The sequence below is a fragment of the Carcharhinus amblyrhynchos genome, chromosome 5 (genome assembly GCF_965287045.1).
Source record: "Carcharhinus amblyrhynchos chromosome 5, sCarAmb.v2.hapA, whole genome shotgun sequence".
Lineage (NCBI taxonomy): Eukaryota > Metazoa > Chordata > Chondrichthyes > Carcharhiniformes > Carcharhinidae > Carcharhinus > Carcharhinus amblyrhynchos.
Genome location: NC_137328.1, coordinates 125,391,988 through 125,416,950, shown reverse-complemented (window position 1 = coordinate 125,416,950; position 24,963 = coordinate 125,391,988). Strand labels below are relative to the sequence as shown.

General features: G+C 44.7%; 1 protein-coding gene across 9 annotated transcripts in view; it reads right to left on the bottom strand.

Annotated features, from left to right (window-relative positions):
• Nucleotides 1-24,963, bottom strand: part of lifra (LIF receptor subunit alpha a) — a 237,781-nt gene that overhangs the window by 99,980 nt on the left and 112,838 nt on the right. The window contains exon 1 of one of the 9 annotated variants that reach the window (XM_080189542.1): nt 24,425-24,505. The exons of 4 other annotated variants lie outside the window; for them this stretch is intronic. The gene's annotated coding sequence lies outside the window, so the exon portion shown is untranslated. Of the gene's footprint in view, nt 1-7,580; nt 7,892-7,931; nt 7,957-8,203; nt 8,401-23,626; nt 23,734-24,424; nt 24,506-24,963 lie in introns of those variants that run through there. 4 more of the 9 variants (XM_080189539.1, XM_080189543.1, XM_080189545.1 and 1 more) reach the window with 4 other exon arrangements.

Here is a 24,963-nt window from a genome sequence, read left to right as displayed (position 1 = left end):
ACTTGTTCCATTGCCTCACTTCATTCCTCAAACTCAATCCAGCACTGCTTCCTTTCTCATTGGACACTGATCAATCTTTTGTACACATTTCAGGAAATCTTCCCCCTCTCTCTTGGCCCTTTATATTATTACTACTACAATATATTGGGATAATTGAAGTTTCCACACCATCACTCTGCAGTTATTAAGTCTTTCAGTAAATTTGCCTGGAAATGTGCTCCTTTCCACTCCCTTCCCACAATTTACTGGCCAATATTATTGATACAGCAATTCTGTTGCTCGTAACTCCAACACACTAGATTTTGTCTTCACCCACTCAGCAACATCAGCCCTTTTAATGCTGTAATAGTTTATTTGATCACCCACCTCCTTGTAACCCCTCCTAATCTTTCCTGAATACATTCCAGTTATGAATATTAAGTTCCTAATACTCCTCTCCTTGAGCAGGTCTCTATTATTGCTATATATTGTCATTCCATGTGGTTACTTCAGCCTGCGACTCACCAACTTTATTCATTGTGCTCTGCATGTTTGCATTCCATCTTGGACAGCCTTGCATTGACCCAGACTTATCTCTATTTCTGAACTATTTCTTATTCTAGTGTTAATAGCCTCTCCCAGTCTTCCATTCACTTTTTTCCTCCATGTCATCATGATGCCAATTCTCTGCCATATTAACAAGAACAGTAACTCCTAACACAGGATCTCAGTACTACTTACTTCCTATGTCATTAGTTCCCACCTGGCTATGACTTCTGGCTGTTTCTCCTCTCAAAATGTTCTGCACTTAGTGACTTTCCTTATCGAGACACCAGGGATGAAATGTACAATACAGGCCTCATACTAGCAGTTACAGGAATAGTTGTCTATTAAGTCCACTATTTTCCCTGACTTGATTCTGCTCACTGTACCCCACCGCCGTTCCTTTCCCCACAGTGCCAGTGATGCACGTCCAAAGTGTTATCATCTTACTGGTATTCAGCACTGAAAATTGATTTGAAAATGCCGCAATCTAACAGAACGTCTGCCTTCTCCTACACGCCAGATGGCCACTCATTATCTATCCTCCTAAAGACTCTGACTGCAGGAACGTGTATGCCAAGAAATTCTCAGCCTCAGTCCTGTAGTGACTCCAGACATTCCTAAAGCTCAGGAGCCCCGAGTTTTAGCTTGAACAGCTAGAACCGTGTTGTCCAAACAAATTGACAATTTGCCACTTGTTATGGTGGTGCACACTAATTTTAGTCAAATGCTTTACATCCCTCAAATGGTACAGATAAATGTACTTCATATGTGTAAATATACTTACACATTTACAACCACAATAGCCAAATAAAATACCCACTATTTCAAGAAATGCACAGAAGAGTTCACGCGAGTTTGAGAACACACACACAGCCCCAAAATGCCGATCGCTAATTTTTGATGTACTAATCAGAACTGCAATGAGCCACAGCTGGGTTCCTCATTAACCACACAAGGCTAGTTGCTGACATATCAGACAGCATGGAATTAGACACACTTCCAGCATTAGCAGTGTCCCCCAGTTCCCACAAGGTACATAAAGTGCAGACAATAAGTCTCAGGCATTCCATCATTTTACTTTGAAAAATTAACTACTTATGGTATATAGTATATACACATGCACCATGCATTTCAGTTTAGCAATTCCTTACTCCCATTTATTTTTCAATTATTTATGTATACTTTTTAATTTACTACAATTTATATTAATTAATACTATCCAATTTTATGCCGCTGTCTACATCAACAGGGATGAAGTAGAAAAGGTCGAGAGCTTCAAGTTTCGAGGTGTCCAGATCACCAACAACCTGTACGGGTCCCCCCATGCCAACACTATAGTAAAGGAAGTCCACCAACACTCTACTTTCTCAGAAGATGAAGGAAATTTGGCACATCAGCTACGACTCTCACCAACTTTTACAGATGCACCGTAGAAAGCATTCTTTCTGATTGCATCACAGCTTGGTATGGCTCCTGCTCTGCCCAACACTGCAAGGAACTACAAAAGGTCGTGAATGTAACCCAATTCATCACGCAAACCAACCTCCCATCCATCAATTCTGTCTACACTTCCCACTGCCTCCAAAAAGCAGCCAGCATAATTAAGGACTCCCTGCACCCTGGATATTCTCTCTTCCATCCTCTTCCTTTGGGTAAAAGATACAAAGGTCTAAGGTCACCTACCAACCGACTCAAGAACAGTTTCTTCCCTGCTTCCGTCAGGCTTTTGAATGGACTTACCTTGCATGAAGTTAATTCTTTCTCTACACCCTAGCTATGACTGTTACACTACATTCTGCACTGTCTTGTTTCCTTCTCTATGAACGGTATGCTTTGTTTGTATATTTACCATTTATTTAGATGATCTGGAGGAGGGGGCTGAGTGTAGGGTGTCGAAATTTGCTGATGACACAAAGATGAGTGGAAAAGCAAATTGTGCGGAGGGTGTGGAAAGTCTGCAGAGGGATCTAGATAAGCTGAGCGAGTGGGCGAGGACCTGGCAGATGGAGTACAATGTTAGCAAGTGTGAGGTTATCCACTTTGGCAGGAATAATAGTAGGAGGGATTACTATTTAAAGGGCGAAAAGCTGCAGCATGCTACGGTGCAGAGGGACCTGGGGGTCCTTGTGCATGAGTCGCAAAAACCCAGTCTGCAGATGATCAAGAAGGCGAATGGGATGCTGGCCTTTATAGGGAGGGGGATAGAATATAAAAGCAGGGAAGTCTTGTTGCAACTGTACAGGGCACTGGTGAGGCCGCAGCTGGAGTACTGTGTGCAGTTTTGGTCGCCGCACTTGTGAAAGGATATATTGGCCTTGGAGGGAGCGCAGAGGAGGTTCACTAGGCTGATGCCGGATATGAGGGGGTTGGACTATGAAGAGAGACTAAATAGACTGGGTCTGTACTCGTTGGAGTTTAGAAGGATGAGGGGGGGGATCTTATAGAGATGTGTAAGATAATGAAGGGGATGGATAGGGTAGAGGTAGAGAGATTCTTCCCGCTTAGAAAGGACAGCTGGACTAGAGGGCACAGCCTCAAGATAAGGGGGGGGCAGTTTAGAACAGAGTTGAGGAGGAACTTCTTCACTCAAAGGGTGGTGAATCTCTGGAATTCTCTGCCCGTTGAAGTGGTGGAGGCTGCCTCACTAAATATATTTAAGTCACGGGTAGATAGGTTTTTGGTAGGCAAGGGAATTAAGGGTTATGGAGAGAAAGCGGGAAAGTGGAACTGAGCCACTTCAGATCAGCCATGATCTTACTGAATGGCGGGGCAGGCTCGAAGGGCTAGATGGCCTACTCCTGCTTCTTATGTTCTTATAGCGCGCAAGAAACAATACTTTTCACTGTATGTTAATACATGACAATATATTAAATCAAATCTCTTAAAGTCGGCCTTCCCTATTGCATTAAAGTTATCCCCTATCCCCTTAAATTATTACACATTATTTAAGTTATGGAGTAATAAAAGTCCATCAGGTCTTTGTCAGCGTAGTGAAGGACATGCTCCTGTCTACATTAACGAGGATGAAATGGAAATGGTTGAGAGCTTCAAATTTCTAGGGGTCCAGATCACCAACAACCTGTTCTGGTCCCCCCATGCTGACACTATAGTTAAAAAAGCCCCCAATGCTCTACTTCCTAAGACTAAGGAAATTTGGCATGTCAGCTATGACTCTCACCAACTTTTACAGATGTACCATTGAAAGTATTCTTTCTGGTTGTATCATAGCTTGACTCTTGCTCTGCCCAAGACTGCAAGAAACTACTAAGGGTCATGAACGAAGCCCAGTCCATCACGCAAACCGCCTCCAACCATTGACTCTACCTACACTTGTCACTGCCTTGGAAAAGCAGCCAGCATAATCAAGGACTCCACTCACACTGGACATTCTCTCTTACCGACTCAAGAAGTTTTTTCTCTGCTGCCTTCAGACTTCTGAATCGGCCTACCTTTCTCTACACCCTAGCTATGACTCTAACACTACATTCTGCCCCCTCTCCTTTCCTAAGTACAGTACCCTTTGTATGTATCACACGCAAGAAAATATTTTTCACTGTATACCAATACATGTGACAATAATACATCAAATCAAGTCAGCCCTTTCCAAAGGCAATTCGGTTAGTCCCACCATGCCCTACTCTTTCTCCATATTGCTGAAATGTTCTCTCCACCATTTCTCCAAAGTTACAATTGAAGCTGTATCTATCATCCTACCAGGAGGTACATTCCAAATTCTAACCATTTACTGCCTTAAAGTTTTTCCACCTGTTACCCCCTAGCTCTTTTGCCAATTATCTTAAGAACATAAGAAATGGGAGCAGGAGTAGGCCATCTAGCCCTTCGAGCCTGCCCTGCCATTCAATAAGATCATGGCTGATCTGTCGTGGCTCAGTTCCACATTCCCGCTTTCACCCCACAACCCTTAATCCCCTCGCTTATCAAAAACCCATCAACCCGCGTCTTAAAAATATTTAGCGAGGCAGCCTCCACCACTTCAACGGGCAGAGAATTCCAGAGGTTCACCACCCTTTGAGTGAAGAAGTTCCTCAACTCCGTTCTAAACCACCCCCCCTTTATCTTGAGGCTGTGCCCCCTAGTCCTACTGTCCTTTCTGAGCGGGAAGAGTCTCTCCACCTCTATCCTATCCATCCCATTCATCATCTTATACGTCTCAATGAGATCTCCCCTCATTCTTCTAAACTCTAACGAATACAAGCCTAGTTTATTCAGCCTCTCCTCATAGCTCAACCCCCTCAACTCCGGTATCAGCCTAGTAAACCTCCTCTGCACTCCCAAGGCCAAAATATCCTTACGTAAGTGCGGCGACCAAAACTGCACATAGTACTCCAGCTGCGGCCTCACCAATGCCCTATACAGCTGCAGCAAGACCTCCCTACTTTTATATTCAATCCCCCTCGCTATGAAGGCCAGCATCCCATTCGCCTTACTGACCACCTGCTGCACCTGCAGGCTGGGTTTTTGCGACTCATGCACAAGGACCCCAAGGTCCCTCTGCACCGTCGCCTGCTTCAGTTTTTCGCCACGTAAGTAATAGTCCTTCCTACCATATTCCTACCAAAGTGGACCACCTCGCACTTGCCAACATTAAATTCCATTTGCCAGTTCCTGGCCCATTCGCCCTGCCTATCTAGATCCTTCTGCAGACTCTCCACACCCTCCGCGCAATTTGCCGTTCCACCAATCTTGGTGTCATCAACAAATTTCGACACCATACACTCGGTTCCCTCCTCCAGATCATCTATATAAATGGCAAATAGCTGAGGCCCCAGCACCGACCCCTGGGGCACTCCACTAGTCACCAACCGCCAATCCGAATAGCACCCATTAACCCCCACTCTCTGCCTCCTATTTGACAACCAATCCTCTATACATGCTAACACTCTACCCCCAACTCCATGCCCCCTTACCTTCTGCAATAACCTCTTGAGGTACCTTGTCAAACGCCTTCTGAAAATCAAGAAACACCACATCCACCGGCTCTCCTCTATCCACCACCCTAGACACATCCTCATAGAACTCCAGTAAATTTGCCAGACACGACTTCCCCTTAACGAAACCATGCTGCGTCTGCTCTATCAAGCAGTTCCCCTCAAGATGCCTCGCTATTTCCTCCTTGATGACAGATTATAACATTTTACCTACAACAGACGTTAAACTAACCGGCCTATAATTCCCTGCCTTTTGCCTGCCACCCTTCTTAACGGCGTAACATTAGCCGCTTTCCAATCTTCCGGCACTTCCCCGGAATCCAGCGACGTTTGGAAAATAACCACCAAGGCATCCACTATCACCTCCGCCATTTCTTTCAGAACCCTCGGATGCATTCCATCCGGTCCTGGGGACTTGTCCACAATCAGTCCCTCCAGTCTGCCGAGCACCGCCTCTCTAGTAACAGTAATGTCATTAAGACCCTCCAGTCCTACCACCTTTCCATCGCTAACACCCGGCAAATTATTCACGTCCTCCTCCGTGAAGACAGAAACAAAAAAAAGTTATTTAAGGCCTCAGCCATTTCCCCATCCCCTACCACTAAGTCCCCCCTCTCATCCTCTAAGGGTCCAACGTTCACCCTAGCCAGCCTCTTCCTTTTTATATATTTATAAAAACTCTTGCTATCCTTTTTTATATTAAGCGCTAGCCCAGCTTCATAGTTTCTCCTACCCTTCTTTATCAACTTCTTTGTCAATCTTTGTTGACATTTAAACCTCTCCCAATCCTCTTCTCACCCACTACTCTTAGCTACTCTAAATTCCTCCGCTTTTAATTTAACACTTTCCTTCACCTCCTTCGTTATCCACGGCTTATTACCTCTCCTCCTACGGTCCTTTTTAACCATCGGAATAAATTTCTGCTGAGCACCAAGAAAGATCTCCTTAAAGATCCTCCACTGCTCCTCAGCAGACCTACCTTCCAATGCGCTCCCCCAGTCAACATTTGCCAATTCTTCTCTCATCCTACCGTACTCCCCTCTGTTCAAACAAAGGACGCGTGTCCGGGAACCCACTTTCTCCTCCTCCATGAGTGAACAATACATTTACTGTTGCACCTTGGATTAAATTATACAGCATCTCCTATCCCTTCACACGGAATTCCTGAAATTTACCAGGTTGACACGAAATACAATATTTTGAATAGACGCTTAAATATTTATAAGTAGTATATCAAACCCAAAAGTGACCCAAGTTCATAAACAAACAACTCCAACTGTATACACACCAACATGCCACTTCTGCTAACACCTTTCTCCTTCTCTCTACCCTCACCCTCAAATAATAAATAAGGACTGGAACAACCTCCCACAAATCTTGATCTCCATGCTCTCCAAGGATCAAATATTTACTGAACTTGTCTCGATCAATGCGACAACTGACGCCGCTATGTACCTCCTGCGAAAATTCCTTAAATCCTTATCCAAGAACCAAATGCCTGTCGCCAAAGTTGAGTAAATTCTCCTGTGTGTGCACAGCTTTCTGAGCAGACTACAGTCTCCAAGTACTACAAACAACCCTTTAAATCAGGATAAATCATAACCAGAACTCTTTTGTTTTACATGTTTATATAACGCTATTCCTCCCCACAGGCAACAAATCTTAAAATATTAAACACGAAATTGCAATTCAAAACAGTCCCACAACCTCTTTAGGAAGTTTTGTTTTTAAATGAATCCTAACAGCCAGTTTATTTTGGCCATAAAGGCACAATTGTTAATCGTTCTACACTTGCTGTAACATGTTCAGTAGACACATTGAGAAATAACTTCGAGGTTAGTAATGGAACAGCACTGTTGCCACGGAACATGGTGAAATTACAATGTTACAGCGGCCCCGGCACTGGCTACCTTTCACTTCGAAAACAAACGCCGTACAAATTGCGCAGAAAATAACATAACCACAGAGCAGGGGAGTGGTGCAAAACTTGCGGTTAATGGGGGGGAGGGCGGCGGGGGGCGGGGGTACCAAGGGGACAGGACGCCTCGATAATCCAGTCACATCTGAATTCTGCCCAGATATACACACACAGGTTTAAGTACAAACCTTCATTCCCTCTCTGCTTCCAGCCGTCTGTTCCTCCACAATCTAAAGTCCGGGGTTTTAAGAACTGATTCCTGGGTTGGTATTGAAAGAGAGACTTCAGCTACGACACTATCCCCACTCAAAACTCAGAAACAGCCAAGTCATGGGATGGATTTCGAAGTTTCCCTTCCCCCAGCTGCCGCCCCGCCCGGAACGACAAGCAGATGGGAATTGGAAGCAAGAAGTTGCCAGATCTTTTCAGTATTGCTGGGAAAAGAGAGAGGATTGCGAGGCAAAATCCTTCCACAGCGCGTCTCCTTTTCAGTACTGCCAAACAGCCAAATCAAAACAGGATTGCAGCAGTACACATACCCGTTTCATTCCTAATAAACCGCGCTCTATGCTCTGAAAGTTTCCAGGAAACTCGAGGAGGCGAAAGATCCACGAACATTGGAAAGGAAAAGGAGGATAATTTAAAACATTTTATTTCCGCACATTTTAAAACATCTAAATATATCCATTTGCTTGCTGCAAAATGCTGATAGTTGTTTTAACCACATACGCTACACAACAGTAACAGATCTACAATCCTGTGGAAACAGTGGCGGGGGGATAACACGTGCCTAATATATAACTCAGGATACCTTCCGGCCCATCGTGCCTTTGCTAGCTCTTTGAAAGAGCTTCACAACTTTTTCCCACCCTCTATCCATTTCCCTGCAAATATTCCTGTTTCGCGTGCTTTATATGTGAAGGCAGTGGAGAGAGTTGCAGAAACGATTCACCGGAATGGTTCCAGGGATCAGGAATTTCTGTTACGCCAAAGTTGGGATTTTGCTCTGCCCAAGACTGCAAGAAACTACAAAAGGTCGGGAACGTAACCCAGTCCTCACTGACACTGACTACACTTCCGGCTGCCACAGCAAAGCAGCCAGCATAATTAAGAATCCCATGCACCCGGGACATTCTCTCTTCCACCTTCGAGGGGTCACATAAGAACATAAGAAATAGGAGCAGGAGTAGGCCATCTAGCCCTTTGAGCCTGCCCCGCCATTCAATAAGATCATGGCTGATCTGTCGTGGCTCAGTTCCACTTTCCCGCTTTCTCCCCATAACCCTTAATCCCCTTGCCTATCAAAAACCTATCAACCCGTGTCTTAAATATATTTAGCGAGGCAGCCTCCACCACTTCAACGGGCAGAGAATTCCAGAGATTCACCACCCTTTGACTGAAGAAGTTCCTCCTCAACTCCATTCTAAACCACACCCCCCCCCCTTTATCTTGAGGCTGTGCCCTCTAGTCCTACTGTCCTTTCTGAGTGGGAAGAGCCTCTCCACCTCTATCCTATCCATCCCATTCATCTTATATGTCTCAATGAGATCTCCCCTCATTCTTCTAAACTCTAACGAGTACAACCCTAGTTTATTCAGCCTCTCATAGCTCAACCCCCTCAACTCCAGTATCAGCCTAAACCTCCTCTGCACTCCCTCCAAGGCCAAATAAGTGCGGCAACCAAAACTGCACACAATACTCCAGCTGCGGCCTCACCAGTGCCCTGTACAGTTGCAGCAAGACCTCCCTACTTTTATATTCAATCCCCCTCGCTATGAAGGCCAGCATCCCATTCGCCTTCCTGACCACCTGCTACACCTGCAGGCTGGGTTTTTGTGACTCAGGAACAAGGACCCCGAGGTCCCTCTGCACTGTCGCATGCTGCAGTTTTTCGCCATGTAATTAATAGTCCTTCCTACCATTATTCCTACCAAAGTGGATAACTTCACACTTGCCAACATTAAATTCCATTTGCCAGTTCCTGGCCCATTCGCCCAGCCTATCTAGATCCTTCTGCAGACTTTCCACACCCTCCACGCAATTTGCCGTTCCACCAATCTTGGTGTCATCAGCAAATTTCAACACCATACACTCAGTTCCCTCCTCCAGATCATCTATATAAATGGTAAATAGCTGAGGCCCCAGCACCGACCCCTGGGGCACTCCACTAGTCACCAACCGCCAATCCAAATAGCACCCATTGACCCCCACTCTCTGCCTCCTATTTGACAGCCAATCCCCTATCCACGCTAACACCCTACCCCCAACTCCATGCCCCCTAACCTTCTATAACAACCTCTTGTGCGGCACCTTATCAAACGCCTTCTGAAAATCAAGGAAGACCACATCCACCGGCTCTCCTCTATCCACTGCCCTAGACACATCCTCATAGAACGCCAATAAATTCATCAGACACGACTTCCCCTTAACGAAACCATGCTGCGTCTGCTCTATCAAACAATTCTCCTCAAGATGCCTCGCTATTTTCTCCTCGATCACGGATTCGAACATTTTACCCACAACAGACGTTAAACTAACCAGCCTATAATTCCCTGCCTTTTGCCTGCCACCCTTCTTAAACAACGGCGTAACATTAGCCGTTTTCCAATCTTCCGGCACTTCCCCGGAATCCAGCGATGTTTGGAAAATAATCATCAAGGCAATTGATCCAACTCATTGATCCGCTCATTGATCCAACTAGATAGGGTCACAGGCTCAAGGTGAGAGGGGTGAGGTATAACTCCGATATCAGAGGGACATTTTTTACTCAGAGGGTGGTAGGGGCCTGAAATGCACTGCCAAGTAGGGTGGTGGAGGCAGACACACTGGCATCATTTAAAAATTACCTGGATAGTCACGAGTAGCCTGGGAACAGAGGGATACAAACGAATGGTCTAGTTGGATCAATGAGCGGCACAGGCCTGGAGGGCCAAAGGGCCTGTTTCCTGTGCTGTACTGTTCTTTGTTCTTCCGTTGGGAAAAAGATACAAGGGTGTGGAGAGTCTGCAGAAGGATCTAGATAGGCTGGGCGAATGGGCCAGGAAATGGCAAATGGAATTTAATGTTGGCAAGTGTGAGGTGGTCCACTTTGGTAGGAATAATGGTAGGAAGGACTATTACTTACGTGGCGAAAAACTGCAGCAGGCGACGGTGCAGAGGGACCTCGGGGTCCTTGTGCATGAGTCGCAAAAACCCAGCCTGCAAGTGCAGCAGGTGGTCAGGAAGGCGAATGGGATGCTGGCCTTCATAGCGAGGGGGATTGAATATAAAAGTAGGGAGGTCTTGCTGCAGCTGTATAGGGCATTGGTGAGGCCGCAGCTGGAGTACTGTGTGCAGTTTTGGGCGCCGCACCTGCGCAAGGATATTTTGGCCCTGGAGGGAGTGCAGAGGAGGTTTACTAGGCTGATACCGGAGTTGAGGGGGTTGAGCTATGAGGAGAGGCTGAATAAACTAGGCTTGTACTCGTTAGAGTTTAGAAGAATGAGGGGAGATCTCATTGAGACGTATAAGATGATGAATGGGATGGATAGGATAGAGGTGGAAAGACTCTTCCCGCTCAAAAAAGACAGTAGGACTAGGGGGCACAGCCTCAAGATAAAGGGGGGGCGGTTCAGAACGGAGTTGAGGAGGAACTTCTTCACTCAAAGGGTGGTGAATCTCTGGAATTCTCTGCCCGTTGAAGTGGTGGAGGCTGCCTCGCTAAATATTTTTAAGAAGCGGGTTGATGGGTTTTTGATAAGAGAGGGGATTAAGGGTTATGGGGAGAGGGCGGGAAAGTGGAACTGAGCCACGACAGATCAGCCATGATCTTATTGAATGGCGGGGCAGGCTCGAAGGGCCAGATGGCCTACTCCTGCTCCTATTTCTTATGTTCTTATGTTCTTATGTCTGAGGTCACCTACCAACTGAAACAAGAACAGGTTTATAAGATGATGAGGCGGATTGATAGAGTGGACGTGCAGAGACTATTTCCTCGGGTGGATGTAACTGTTACTAGGGGGCATAACTATAAGGTTCATGGTGGGAGATATAGAAGGGATGTCCGAGGTAGATTCTTCACTCAGAGTGGTTGGGGTGTGGAATGCGCTGCCTGCTGTGATAGTGTAGTCAGACACTTCAGGAATTTTCAAGCAGTTATTGGATAGGCACATGGAGCACACCAGAATTATATGAAGTGGGATAGCTTGATCTTGGGTTTGGATGTAGCTCGGCACAACATTGAGGGCCAAATGGCCTGTGCTGTGCTGTACTGTTCAATGTTTCTATGTATGTTAATACACGTGACAATAAATCAAATCAAATCAAATCAAAATTTTGGAGAAGGTTACGAGGGGATTTGATAGAGTCATAGAGCTTTACAGCATAGAAACGGGCCCTTCGGCCCAACTTGTCCATGCTGCCCTTTTTTGTTAACGAATAAGCTAGTTTCAATTGCCTGCGGTTGGCCCATATGCCTCGAAAGCCATCTTGTGCATGTAACTGTCTAACTCTTTTTAAAAGACAAAATTGTACCTGCCTCGACTACTACTTCTGGCAGTTTGTTCCAATCACTCACCACGCTCTGTGAAAAAATTGCCCCTCTGGATACTTTTGTATCTCTCCCCTCTCACCTTAAACCTATGCCTCTAGTTTTAGACTCCTCTACCTTTGGGAAAAGATGTTGACTATCTATCTAATCTCTGCCCCTCATTATTTCATAGACGTTTATAAGGTCACCCCTCAGCCTCCTCGCTCCAGAGAAAAAAGTCCCAGTCTATCCATCCTCTCTTACAACTCAAGCCATCAAGTTCTGGTAGCATCTAGTAAATCTTTTCTGAACTCTTTCTAGTTTAATAACATCTTTTCTATAATAGGGTGACCAGAACTGTACACAGTATTCCAAGTGTGGCCTTACCAATGTCTTGTGCAACTTGATTTGATTTGATTTATTATTTGATTTGATTTATTATTGTCACATGTATTAATATACAGTAAAAAAGTATTATTTCTTGCATGCTGTACAAAATATTCATCGAGAAGGAAACGAGAGAGTGTCGAATGTAGTATTACAGTCGTAGCTAGGGTGTAGAGAAGGAGCAGCAAGGTAAGTCTATTCAAAGGTTTGACAGCAGCAGAGAAGATGCTACTCTTCAGTCAGTTGGTACGAGACCTCAGACTTTTGGATCTTTTTTCTGAAGGAAGAAGGTGAAAGAGAATATCTGGAGTGCGTGGGGTCCTTAATGATGCTGCATTGCTGAGGCAATGGGAAGTGTAGACAGAGTCAATGGATGGGAGGCTGGTTTGCGTGATGGAATTGTTAAGTTTGTTTTTCGCGAGACTCTTCCGTCCTTGATACAAAAGCAAACACCAACCACTGTCCGATTCAAAACTTCTTTATTCTTCTTACATATGCAAGCTGGCAAACCTTTGCTACGTAACTTCCACTCAGTGCTGGGAGTCAGGTAGTAAAAGTGCGCTGAATAATGGGACAGTCCCCCTTTATATAGCTTTTACAATCCTTATGATCACATGCGGTCTGATATAATATAGCTAATCACAAGACATCCTTTGTTCTAGTCAGGTTAACCATATTTAAGGTCATAATATTGTTATGTTGAAAGAAAGAGAACTGTTAAAGGGTAAATTTGTTAATCACAGATGTCTTAAGCTTGTCATTTTGAAATCAACTCAGAAGTTCTTAGTTGCATGTGAAGTTAATCTCTTAATATCTTATTCACTCCTTTTATCATTTCATGATAACTTTAACCTTTAAAGAGGAGATTGGGTTCTGTTATAGGCCAGGCATCGACAAACACATTGTAGCAAGAACAGTAATAAGCAAACCACCAGAATAATGATTCCCAAATGCATTAACATTTCTCCCCAGTCCCCAAAGAGGCTACCAAAGGCCACCAGCCAGGGGGATTGTAGTCCTTAAAGTTCTGCCCCTCGGTTCTAATTTTGTCTGCTGTCTTTTTAATATGCTCAGCTAAATCAGTGATATTGTTGGAAGAGTCTGGAATGTATGTACAGCACTCAGTGCCTATTAGGGGGCAGATGCCTCCGGTAGCCGCCAACAAATAATCTAAAGCCATTCAATTTTGGAGTGCCACTGTCCGTATAGCTCAGACTTCAGCTGAAACTTCGGAGATGGCGGTGCTCACATCCTTTAATCCATACACAGTATCATTAGCTATTTTCTCAAGAGCTGATGCCATATTGATCAGCTCTCAAGCCACCCTTGCTGTCCCATGGGCAGGAAAGACTGTCATCCAAAACCGTTGAGCTTCGGTCATGGACAGTTTAATCTTAACAGGTGTATCTTGGGGTGGAGATGCAGAGAGTCATAATGTCGGACATAGGGGACCACATACGCTAGATAGCAAAATCCAGACCAGTCCCAGGGAAGCTAAGGAAGGCGTCATCTCCACAGACAAAATAGGTGCCATTGTATGCTACCATATCGTTTAATAGAATTGGGTTAAGACCGAAGGGAGCTCCCACAGTAGTCCAAAATGGTTTGGCTGTAGGGCAACGGATTTTAAGCCTTAGCTTTATCATACTACTTCTGGGACTGGTGCCATTAAACTGCTGAATGCAGTAGCTATGGCCAATGGATTTGGTTCCATTTCTTATTGGACAGATGCGATGTTAACCACTTAACATCTCAGATTGGGCTACATTCACGACCTTTTGCAGTTCCTCACGGTTTTGAGCAGAGCAGGAGCCACACCAAGCTGTGATACAACCAGAAAGAATGCTTTCTATAGCGCATCTGTAAAATTTGTGAGAGTCATAGCTGACATGTCAAATTTCCTTAGTCTTCTGAGAACGTAGAGGCGTTGGTGAGCTTTCTTAACTATAGTGTCAGCATGGGGGGACCAGGACAGGTTGTTGGTGATCTGGACATTTAAAAACCGGAAGCTTCGACCCTTTCTACTTCGTCCCCATTGATGTAGACAGGGGCATGTTTTCCTTTACGCTTCCTGAAGTCAGTGACAATCTTCTTCGTTTTGTTGACATTGAGGGAGAGATGATTGTTGTTGCACCAGTTCACCAGATTTTCTATCTCATTCCTGTACTCTGCCTCATTGTTGTTTGAGATCTGACCCACTACAGTAGTGTCAGCAAACTTGAAAATCGAATTGAAGAGGAATTTGGCCCACAGTTATCGGTGTATAAGGAATATAGCAGGGGGCTGAGAACACAGCCTTGTGGGGCACTTGTGTTGAGGATGATCGTGGAGGAGGTGTTGTTGCCTATCCTTATTGATTGCAGTTTGTGAGTTAGGAAGTTCAGGATCCAGTCGCAGAGGGAGGTGCTGAGGCCCAGACCATGGAGTTTGGAGATGAGTTTCGTGGGAATAATAGTGTTGAAGGCTGAGCTGTAGTCAATAAATAGGAGTCTGATATAGGTGTCCTTATTATCTAGATGTTCCAGGGTTGAGTGCAGGGCCAGGGAAATGACATTTGCTGCAGACCTGTTGCGGCGATAGGCAAACTGTACTGAATCCAGGTAGACCAGGAGGCTGGAACTGATTCATGCCGTGACTAACTTTTGGAAGCACTTCATAATGATGGATGTCAGATTTAATCTTATGCAACAACCTACCATGCGATACCTTGTCAAAGGCCTTGCTGAAGTCCATGTAGACAACATCAACTACACTGCCCTCATCTACCTTCTTGGTTACCCTTCAAAAAACTCAATCAGCCCTTTTTAAACAAAGGCACGACATTTGCCATCCTCCAATCTTCAGGCACCTCACCTGTGGCTGTCGATGATTCAAATATCACTGCTCGGGAATCCTCAATGTCCTCTCTCGCCTCCCACAACATCCTGAGATATATTTCATCAGATCCCGGGGATTTATCTATCTTGATGCGCTTTAAGACTTCCAGCATCTCCTTCCCTGTTATGTGTACACTCCTCAAGACATCACTATTTATTTCCCCAAGTTCCCTAACATCCATGCTTTTCTCAACAGTAAATACTGATGAGAAGTATTCATTTGGGATCTCATCCATCTCTTGTGGATCTGCACATAGATGACCTTGTTGATCCTTAAGAGGCCCTACTCTCTCCCTAGTTACTCTTTTGTCCTTTATGTATTTGTAGATGGTCTTTGGATTCTCTGTTGCCTTATCTGCTAAAGCACTCTCGTGTCCCCTTTTTGCCCTCCTGATTTCTCCCTTAATTCTACTTCTACACCCTCTGTACTCTTCAAGGGATCCACTTGATCCCAGCTGCATCTGCATGTCATGTGCCTCCTTCTTCTTGACCAGGGCTTCAATATCCCGAGTCATCCAGGGTTCCCGACTTCTGCCAGCCTTGCCCTTAACTCTAAGAGGAATGTGCTTACCCTGGACCCTGGTTAACACACGTTTGAAAGTCTCCCATCTACCTGACATCTCTTTGCCTGCCGCCTGCCAACAGACTTCCCTAATTAACTTTTAAGAGTGTTCCTATCTGTTACTATCAAAAATTGGCCTTGCCTCAATTTAGAATTTTAACTTTTGGGCCAGACCTAACATTCTCCATAGCTATCTTAAAAGTAATGGAATTACAGTCATTGGTCCCAAAGTGATATCTCACTAGCACTTCTGTCACCTGCCCTTCCTTATTTCCCAAGAGGAGATCAAGTTTTGCCCCCTGTCGAGTTGGACAATCCACATACTGAATGAAAAATTCCTCCTCAATACATTCAACAAATTTCTCTCCATCCAAGCCTTTAATACTATGGCTGTCCCGCTCAATGTTGAGAAAGTTAAAATCCCCTACTATTACCACCCTATTTTTCTTGGTATTCAAATCATGAGGGGCCTCGACAGAGTAGAACAGAGGAGAGACTGTTCCCATTGTGGAAGGATCAGGAACCAGAGGGAGCAATTAAGGGATCTGGAAAAAGATGCATGAGAAAACTCTCATGCAGCAAGTTTTCTGAAATGAGCTGCTTGAGGGTGTATGGTGCAGGCAGTTTCAATCGAGGGAATTGGATTATCTGAAAAAGGAAGAATGTACAGGATTACGAGGAGGAGGCGGAGATATGGCACTGGGTGAATTGCTCCTTTGTAATGCCAGCATTTCTCACAATGGGCCAACTGGCAATCTTACATTCTGAAGCCATTGTTATCCAATTCCCTGTTGAATCTTTCTATTGAATTTGCTTCCATCATCCCTTCAGGCAGCGTGTTCCAGACAATAACAACTCACTGTCTAAGATAAATTAAGAACATAAGTAGTAGGAGCAGGAGTAGGCCATCTAGCCCTTTGAGCCTGCCCCACCATTCAATAAGATCATGGCTGATCTGAAGTGGCTCAGTTCCACTTTCCCGCTTTCTCCCCATAACCCTTAATTCCCTTGCCTGCCAAAAACCTATCTACCCGTGACTTAAATATATTTAGCGAGGCAGCCTCCACCACTTCAACGGGCAGAGAATTCCAGAGATTCACCACCCTTTGAGTGAAGAAGTTCCTCCTCAACTCTGTTCTAAACTGCGCCCCCCTTATCTTGAGGCTGTGCCCTCTAGTCCTGCTGTTCTTTGAGCGGGAAGAATCTCTCTACCTCTACCCTATCCATCCCCTTCATTATCTCATACGTCTCTATAAGATCTCCCCTGATCCTCCTAAACTCCAATGAGTACAGACCCAGTCTACTTAGTTGCAGGTGCAGCAGGTGGTCAGGAAGGCGAATGGGATGCTGGCCTTCATAGCGAGGGGGATTGAATATAAAAGTAGGGAGGTCTTGCTGCGGCTATATAGGGCATTGGTGAGGCCGCAGTTGGAGTACTGTGTGCAGTTTTGGGCACCGTACTTATGCAAGGATATTTTGGCCTTGGAGGGAGTGCAGAGGAGGTTTACTAGGCTGATGCCAGAGTTGAGGGGGTTGAGCTATGAGGAGAGGCTGAATAAACTAGGCTTGTACTCGTTAGAGTTTAGAAGAATGAGGGGAGATCTCATTGAGATGTATAAGATGATGAATGGGATGGATAGGATAGAGGTGGAGAGACTCTTCCCGCTCAGAAAGGACAGTAGGACTAGGGGGCACAGCCTCAAGATAAAGGGGGGGCGGTTTAGAACGGAGTTGAGGAAGAACTTCTTCACTCAAAGGGTGGTGAATCTCTGGAATTCTCTGCCTGTTGAAGTGGTGGAGGCTACCTCGCTAAATATTTTTAAGACGCGGGTTGGTGGGTTTTTGATAAGAGAGGGGATTAAGGGTTATGGGGAGAGGGCGGGAATGTGGAACTGAGCCACGACAGATCAGCCATGATCTTATTGAATGGCGGGGCAGGCTCGAAGGGCCAGATGGCCTACTCCTGCTCCTATTTCTTATGTTCTTATGTTCATAGTCCAACCCCCTCATCTCTAGTATCAGCCTAGTGAACCTCCTCTGCACTCCCTCCAAGGCCAAAATATCCTTGCGCAAGTGCGGCGACCAAAACTGCACACAGTACTCCAGCTGCGACCTCACCAGTGCCCTGTAGAGTTGCAGCAAGACCTCCCTGCTTTTATGTTCTTTTTAAATTCTTAAAAGCCCCTCTGGTTCGTAGAGGCACAGAAGCTACAGCACAACAATAGGACTACCGGTGAAATTTTTCTTGGTCACACAGGCCATCTTCCGCCCCTCTTCGACGAGCCCTGCCAACTTAATTGTTCCTTTCTTCCATTGCTGAGGGTCTGGAATCAAATGTAGGCCAGAACAGGTTAAGGATGACAGATTTCCTTCCCTAAAGGGCACTACTTGATTTGATTTATGATTGTCACATGTATTAGTATACAGTGAAAAATTGTTTAATGCATGCTATACAGACAAAGCATACCGTTCATAGAGAGGGAAAGGAGAAAGTACAGAATGTAGTGTTACACTCATAGGGTGTACAGAAAGATCAACTTAATACAAGGTAGGCCCATTCAAAAATCTGACAGCAGCAGGGAAGTCACAGCAGACTGAATGACAGCAGTCATTTGGTACGTGTCCTCAGACTTTTGTATCTTTATCCTGATGGAAGAAGGTGTAAGTGACTATGTCCAGGGTGAGTGGGATCCTTGATTCTGCTGGCTGCTTTTCCGAGGCAGTGGAAAATGCAGACAGAGTCAATGGATGGAGACGGGTTTGCGTGATAAACTGAGCTTCATTCATGACTCTTAGTAGTTTCTTGCAGTCTTGGGCAGAGCAGGAGCTATACCAAGCTGTGATACAACCAGAAAGAATGCTTTCTATGGTGCATATGTAAACATTGGTGAGAGTTGTAGCAGATGTGCCTAATTTCCTCAGCCTCCTGAGAAAGTAGAAGCGTTGGTGGGCTTTCTTAACTATTAGCGTCGGCATGGGGAACCAGGACAGGTTGTTGGTGACCTTGACACCTAGAAACGTGAAGCTCTCAACTATTTCCACTTCGTTCCCGTTGATGTAGACAGGGGCATGTCCTCTACTATGTTTCCTGAAGACTAGCAAACCAAGTGGGATTTTACAACAACTGATGACAGCTGTCATCATTGCTGAGACTTGCTTTCAATTCCAGAGCATCAAATGAATTTAAATTCTGTCGATAGGATTAATAGGCATAATAGGATTTGAAACCATGTTCCCAGACCAGGCCAGGGCTTCTGCATTCCTCATCCAGTGAAATTAACATGATGCCAATATCTCCCCTCATCTCTGTTATTCACCATGTTTTAAAAAATCTTTCTCCTGAATACCCTTTGGATGGATCACTGACAATCTTATATATAAAACATCCTGTCTTGGTTTTGCTCACAAGTGGAAGCATCTTCTCTATTTGGCAATTAGCATCCTCCAATTGCCCACAATCCTGCCAGTGGAAATTTTACTCTCCATTCACCTTTTCAAACACCCTTAGAAATATGAAAACCTTTATTAAATCTCTCTAGAACCCTCTCTTTTCAAAGATCAACTTCAGCTTCTCGTGTCTAGCAGGAAGAGGTGAAAACTGGGTTCCAATAAGGATTTTCAGCAACGCTTTGAAAGTAAAAAACTGCTGACATGCTTAACTCAGGCACTGAGATAGTGGAGAAAGAATGGTTAATGATAGTGAGCATAAGAACTAGGAGCAGGAGTAGGCCATCTGGCCCCTCAAGCCTGCTCCGCCATTCAATAAGATAATGGCTGATCTTTTTGTGGACTCAGCTCCACTTACTCACCCGCTTATCATAACCCTTAATTCCTTTACTGTTCAAAAATTTCTCTGTCCTTGCCTTAAAAACATTCAATGAGATAGCCTCAACTGCTTCACTGGGCAGGAATTCCACAGATTCACAAACCTTTGTGTGAAGGAGTTCCTCCTCAACTCAGACCTAAATCTGCTTCCCCTTATTTTGAGACTATGCCCCCTAGTTCTAGTCTTACCTGCCAGTGGAAACAACTTCCCTGCTTCTATCTTATCTATTTCCTTCATAATCTTATACGTTTCTATAAGAACTCCTCTCATTCTTCTGAATTCCAATGAGTATAGCCCCAGTCTACTCAGTCTCTCCTCATAAGCCAATCCTCTCAAGAAGCCGAGATCGAATGAGAGAATGGAAAATAGGCCAGTCAGATGGTGCTTGCGGCAATATGTGAGCTGGAGATGTAGTGAGAATATTAAGGGGTCTGAAAGTGAGAATAAAATCAACACTGGTTTCTTAGCCTTTCAATTGACCTGGATGAGAACTGGTGAAATATGTACAAGGTCCCTCATGGTAGGCTGATAGAAAAGGTGAAGGCTCATGGGATACAAGGCCAGGTATGTAGATGGGTGGAGAACTGGCTTGGGAGGAGGAGACAGCGAGTAGTAGTGGAAGGCTCCTTTTCCAATTGGAGGTCTGTCACCAGTGGTGTGCCGCAGGGCTCGGTACTAGGACCTCTTCTATTTGTGGTACATATTAATGACTTGGAAGAGGGGGTAGGTGGTGTGATCAGCAAATTTGCTGATGACACTAAGATGGTTGGATTGGCTGGTACTGAGGAGCAGTGCCTGGCAATGCAACAGGACATAGACAGGCTGGTAGATTGGGCAGATAGATGGCAAATGGAATTTAATCCGGAGAAATGCGAGGTGATGCACTTTGGCCGGAATAATGTGGAGGGGAGTTATACGATAAAAGGTAGAACTATCCGGAGTATAGATACGCAGAGAGACCTGGGGGTGCAAGTGCACAAGTCCCTGAAGGTGTCGGTGCAGGTGCAGAATGTGATGAGGAAAGCGTATGGTATGTTAGCCTTCATAGGAAGAGGTATAGAATATAAGAGTAGGAGTCTGATGTTGCAGTTGTATAGAACGTTGGTTAGGCCTCACTTGGAGTACTGCGTCCAGTTCTGGTTGCCGTACTACCGGAAGGATGTAGAGATCCTGGAGAGAGTGCAGAGGAGATTTACCAGGATGCTGCCTGGTATGGAAGGGCTGTCTTACGAGGAAAGATTGAATGAACTTGGGCTGTTTTCCCTTGAGAGACGTCGGCTGAGGGGGGATCTAATAGAGGTTTATAAGATTATGAAGGGGATAGATAGAGTAAATGGTGGTAAGCTTTTTCCGCTATTAGAAATGGATAGAACGAGGGGTCACGGGCTTAGGGTGAGGGGGGCTAGGTATAAGACAAATATTAGAGGGCAGTTTTTCACGCAAAGGGTAGTGGGGGTGTGGAATGCACTGCCGAGTAAGGTGGTGGAAGTAGGCACGCTAGGGTTGTTTAAGAGTCACTTAGACAGCCACATGAGCGGGCTACATATAGGGGGATATAGTAGGCCTTACTAAACATTGTAGGCTTGGGAATACGTTTTGCCTCAGGATGTTACAGTCTTTGCCTGTTTAATAATGAATTTTTTTGTCTCCACAGGCATTTAAGTCCAGCAAGGGGCATGCATGCGGCAGGTTGTAGTGGGCTGCTCTTGGACGTTGCTTCGGGAGTTGCCTATTGCTTCATGTCGTTAGTGTGCTTAAACTGGACCATCTCGAGGGCAACATGACAGCTCAGAGACTATCTCTGTTGCTGTGCGGACACATGGATTTGGGCCTGTGTCTGTGGGAGTTTGCACGTTCTCCCCGTGGTTGCGTGGGTTTCCTCCGGGTGCTCCGGTTTCCTCCCACATCCCCAAAGATGTGGGATTGGGGACTAAATTGTCCCTAAATTGGACCTCCCTGATCCTCGCACATTAGGCGTAGACTAAAATCACGAATAGGACACTGAGACAGTGGGACGGCAGCACGGGCTCGTTGGGCCGAAGGGCCTGTTTCCCGTGCTGTGTTGTTCTTTGTACACGGGCCACTTACTGCTGATGAGTACAAGAATCATATACATAGGATAGTTAATATTGAAAATAAAATAAATTATCCCCATTCAATATGATAGGCTTGGGTTGTTTTCTCTGGACTAAGGGATGACCTGGTTGAGGTGTTCAAGATTGTGAGGGACATGGACAGGGTGGATAGGGAGCAGCTGTTCCCCTTAGTTGAAGGGTCAGTTACGAGGGGGACACAAGTTAAAAGTGAGCAGTGGGAGTTTTAAGGGGGATTTGAGGAAAAACCTCTTCACCCAGAGGGTGATGATGGTCTGGAATGCACTGCCTGGGAGGGCGGTGATGCCTCACATCATTTAAAAAGTACCTGGATGAGTACTTGGCACGGCATAACATTCAAGGCTATGGGCCAAATGCTGGCAAGTGAGATTAGTGGGCAGGTCAGAGCCTTTCAATGCATCAGGTGCAGACTCGATGGACCGAAGGGCCAATTCTGCACTGTAGTATTCTGTGAATAATATATTTTTACCACAAATTTTGAAACATAAGCTGCACTATTCCCACTACCCCTCAATTTTCTCCCCACTGCTGAAGATGCTGACTTTTCACTGGGGTTACGGCACGAGAGGATAGGCAATCCTAATGTACCCCTTCCCAAGCTTCCACTCCTGTGAGCTTAAACACCAAGCAGGCAAATCAATAGTGGACAGCACAACAGTTGACCATAATCCTGTCCCTTACTCAGCATAAACTACAAGCATTTTCCAGGTGACGCCTTTGGGCCATAATTAGGAACAAGAATACTGATTGATTTCTCTTTCAATAGAAGCATTTTGGAAATTTGACCTGAGACAGTCTTTTCGCTCTGATCTATGGTATACAATAAACCATTGGGAGCAAATGAATTTTTTAACAAATACAGGTTGAACCACTTCCATTGTTACAGAACAAGACATTCACATTATGTCAATCTATTTTCATACAAACAAATTAATCTCCTGTGGTAATGCACAGTCAAGATCAAGTGTAGTCATTGAGTGAAACTGGGTTAGAAAGCAGACAGTTGAACTAGCATAGCATGAATACAACTTAATCTTCAATTTAAAGCATACATTTTGTCCTTATTTGTATATTTCCATCATAACTTTCTACATCTACATTTATAAAGAGAAAAGTTAGCAGGAAGATGTTTAATATCTTACAGGTCAGTATAAAGTCGAAGTAAATTGCACCACAAGGTAAAATGATTTGTTGGGGGTCATTGCAATCAAGAGGGAGAGACAAGAGCACAGCAGGAATAAAATAAGTGGCAGAGAACAAGAATCACTGCGAGATCAGCAGAAAAGGCGTGAACACAGCAAGGATAAAATGGGTGACACTGAGCGAGAGTCACTGCAAGGCTAACTAATATTAATGGCAAATTATCAGAGCAGGAAGGAAAAACGATAAAAGCAAATTACTGTGGATGCTGGAATCTGAAACCAAAAGAGAAAATGCTGGAAAATCTCAGCAGCTCTGGTGGCATCTAACAAAGCTTTGACAAAGGGTTGTCTGGACTTGATATGTCAGCTCTTTTCTCTCCTTACAGATGCTGCCAGACCTGCTGAGATTTTCCAGCATTTTGTCTTTTGGTTTCAGAGTAGGGAGAATGTGCAGTTACAGGGAGAATGGTACTAGGTATACTGAGAGACAACAGGCTGAATGGCCTCCTTCTGTACTGTAACAATTCTGTAATTTTGTGGTTATAGACACTTGGTAACGATTGGATTGCAAGATTCTTCACACAAAGGCTGGGGGTCAGCTGAAAATTTCAAAACTGAGATAATCTGATCATCGTTGGTAAGGATACTAAAGGACATGGAACCAAGGCAGGTAGAAAGTGTTAAAGCAGCTTAAGTATCATCTAATTTGAATAGTGGTAGAGCGCTGAATGATTTACTCATGTTGCTTATGTTTCTAAAATGTACCTTAAGCTTTTAGACATAGGACAGTACTTGTCCCATCATATCAGTATTCACTTACCTTTCATATTAGATGCCATATGTCCTGTATACTGATTGCATTCATAGAAAAGATACACCAAAATTTATAGAACTGTTATTTTATCAGCTCCTCCTTTACAAGCTGCTACATCCTGCAGCAACAAAATCAAAACCACTAATCTGTCTGCATTATGGTCTTAATGGATTAATGACAAGGAGATAGCTGTCAGCTTTCACACATACAGCACTATACCAAAGGCAGCCCAGAAGAGTCTTTTTTTTTAATTGATGAAGTGCATATGTGGCAGAAATCCAAATCAACATTCATCCAGCAGGTACTCAGCCTCACTTCTGTGGCTTATTACTCCATTTAACACTAAAGGCACCACTCAGACACCAGTGCCACTTGCTGCATCTGAAGTTTGCTTGAGAGTTTGACTCAGTTTCTTGCTGGTAACTCCAGCAGCAGCTTGCAGTCCAACTACCTGCACAGACCAGCAATGTACTTTCATACCAGTGAAGATCAGCAATGTCTTTGCACCAATTGCACATGCCATTTTTTTCTGAAGAGCTATCTATAAATATACCTCTGATATTATCAGGAGGTTCAGCCCAGGGAAATTTAAACTATATGACATACTGCCTCCGGAATCACCTTCCCTTGCCCTTGTTAGGTTATGTCTGCCGCAATCACTCACAGGCATATTTTCTGCTCAATTGTACATTATATTTTCTGGTGTAAACAGTCACATAAAAATCAGGTGGAAGACAAAAGTAAACAAACACAAATGCAGAATATAAGCAGGTGAACAGTAGATACAAGCTTAGTCTCTCTAACCTTTTCTCATAAGACAACCCATTCATTCCAGGTATTCATCTGGTAAACCTTCTCCAAATGCTTCCAATGGATTCACATCTTTCCTTAAAATAGAACATAGAACATTACAGCGCAGAACAGGCCCTTCGGCCCACGATGTTGCGCCGACCAGTTAAAAAACAATGACCCACTAATCTAAACCAATCCCTTTTCGTCCATAAACCTATCCACGGATCTCTTAAATGCCCCCAAACTAGGCGCATTTACAACTGCAGCAGGCAGGGCATTCCATTCCCCCACCACCCTCTGGGTAAAGAACCTACCTCTGACATCCGTCCTATAACTACCACCCCTTAATTTAAAGCCATGCCCCCTCGTGCTAGCTTTCTCCATCCGAGGAAAAAGGCTATCACTCTCCACCCTATCTAAACCTCTAATCATCTTATATGTTTCAATAAGATCCCCTCTTAGCCGCTTTCTTTCTAATGAAAACAACCCCAAATCCCTCAGTCTCTCCTCATAGGACCTCCCCTCCATACCAGGCAACATCCTGGTAAACC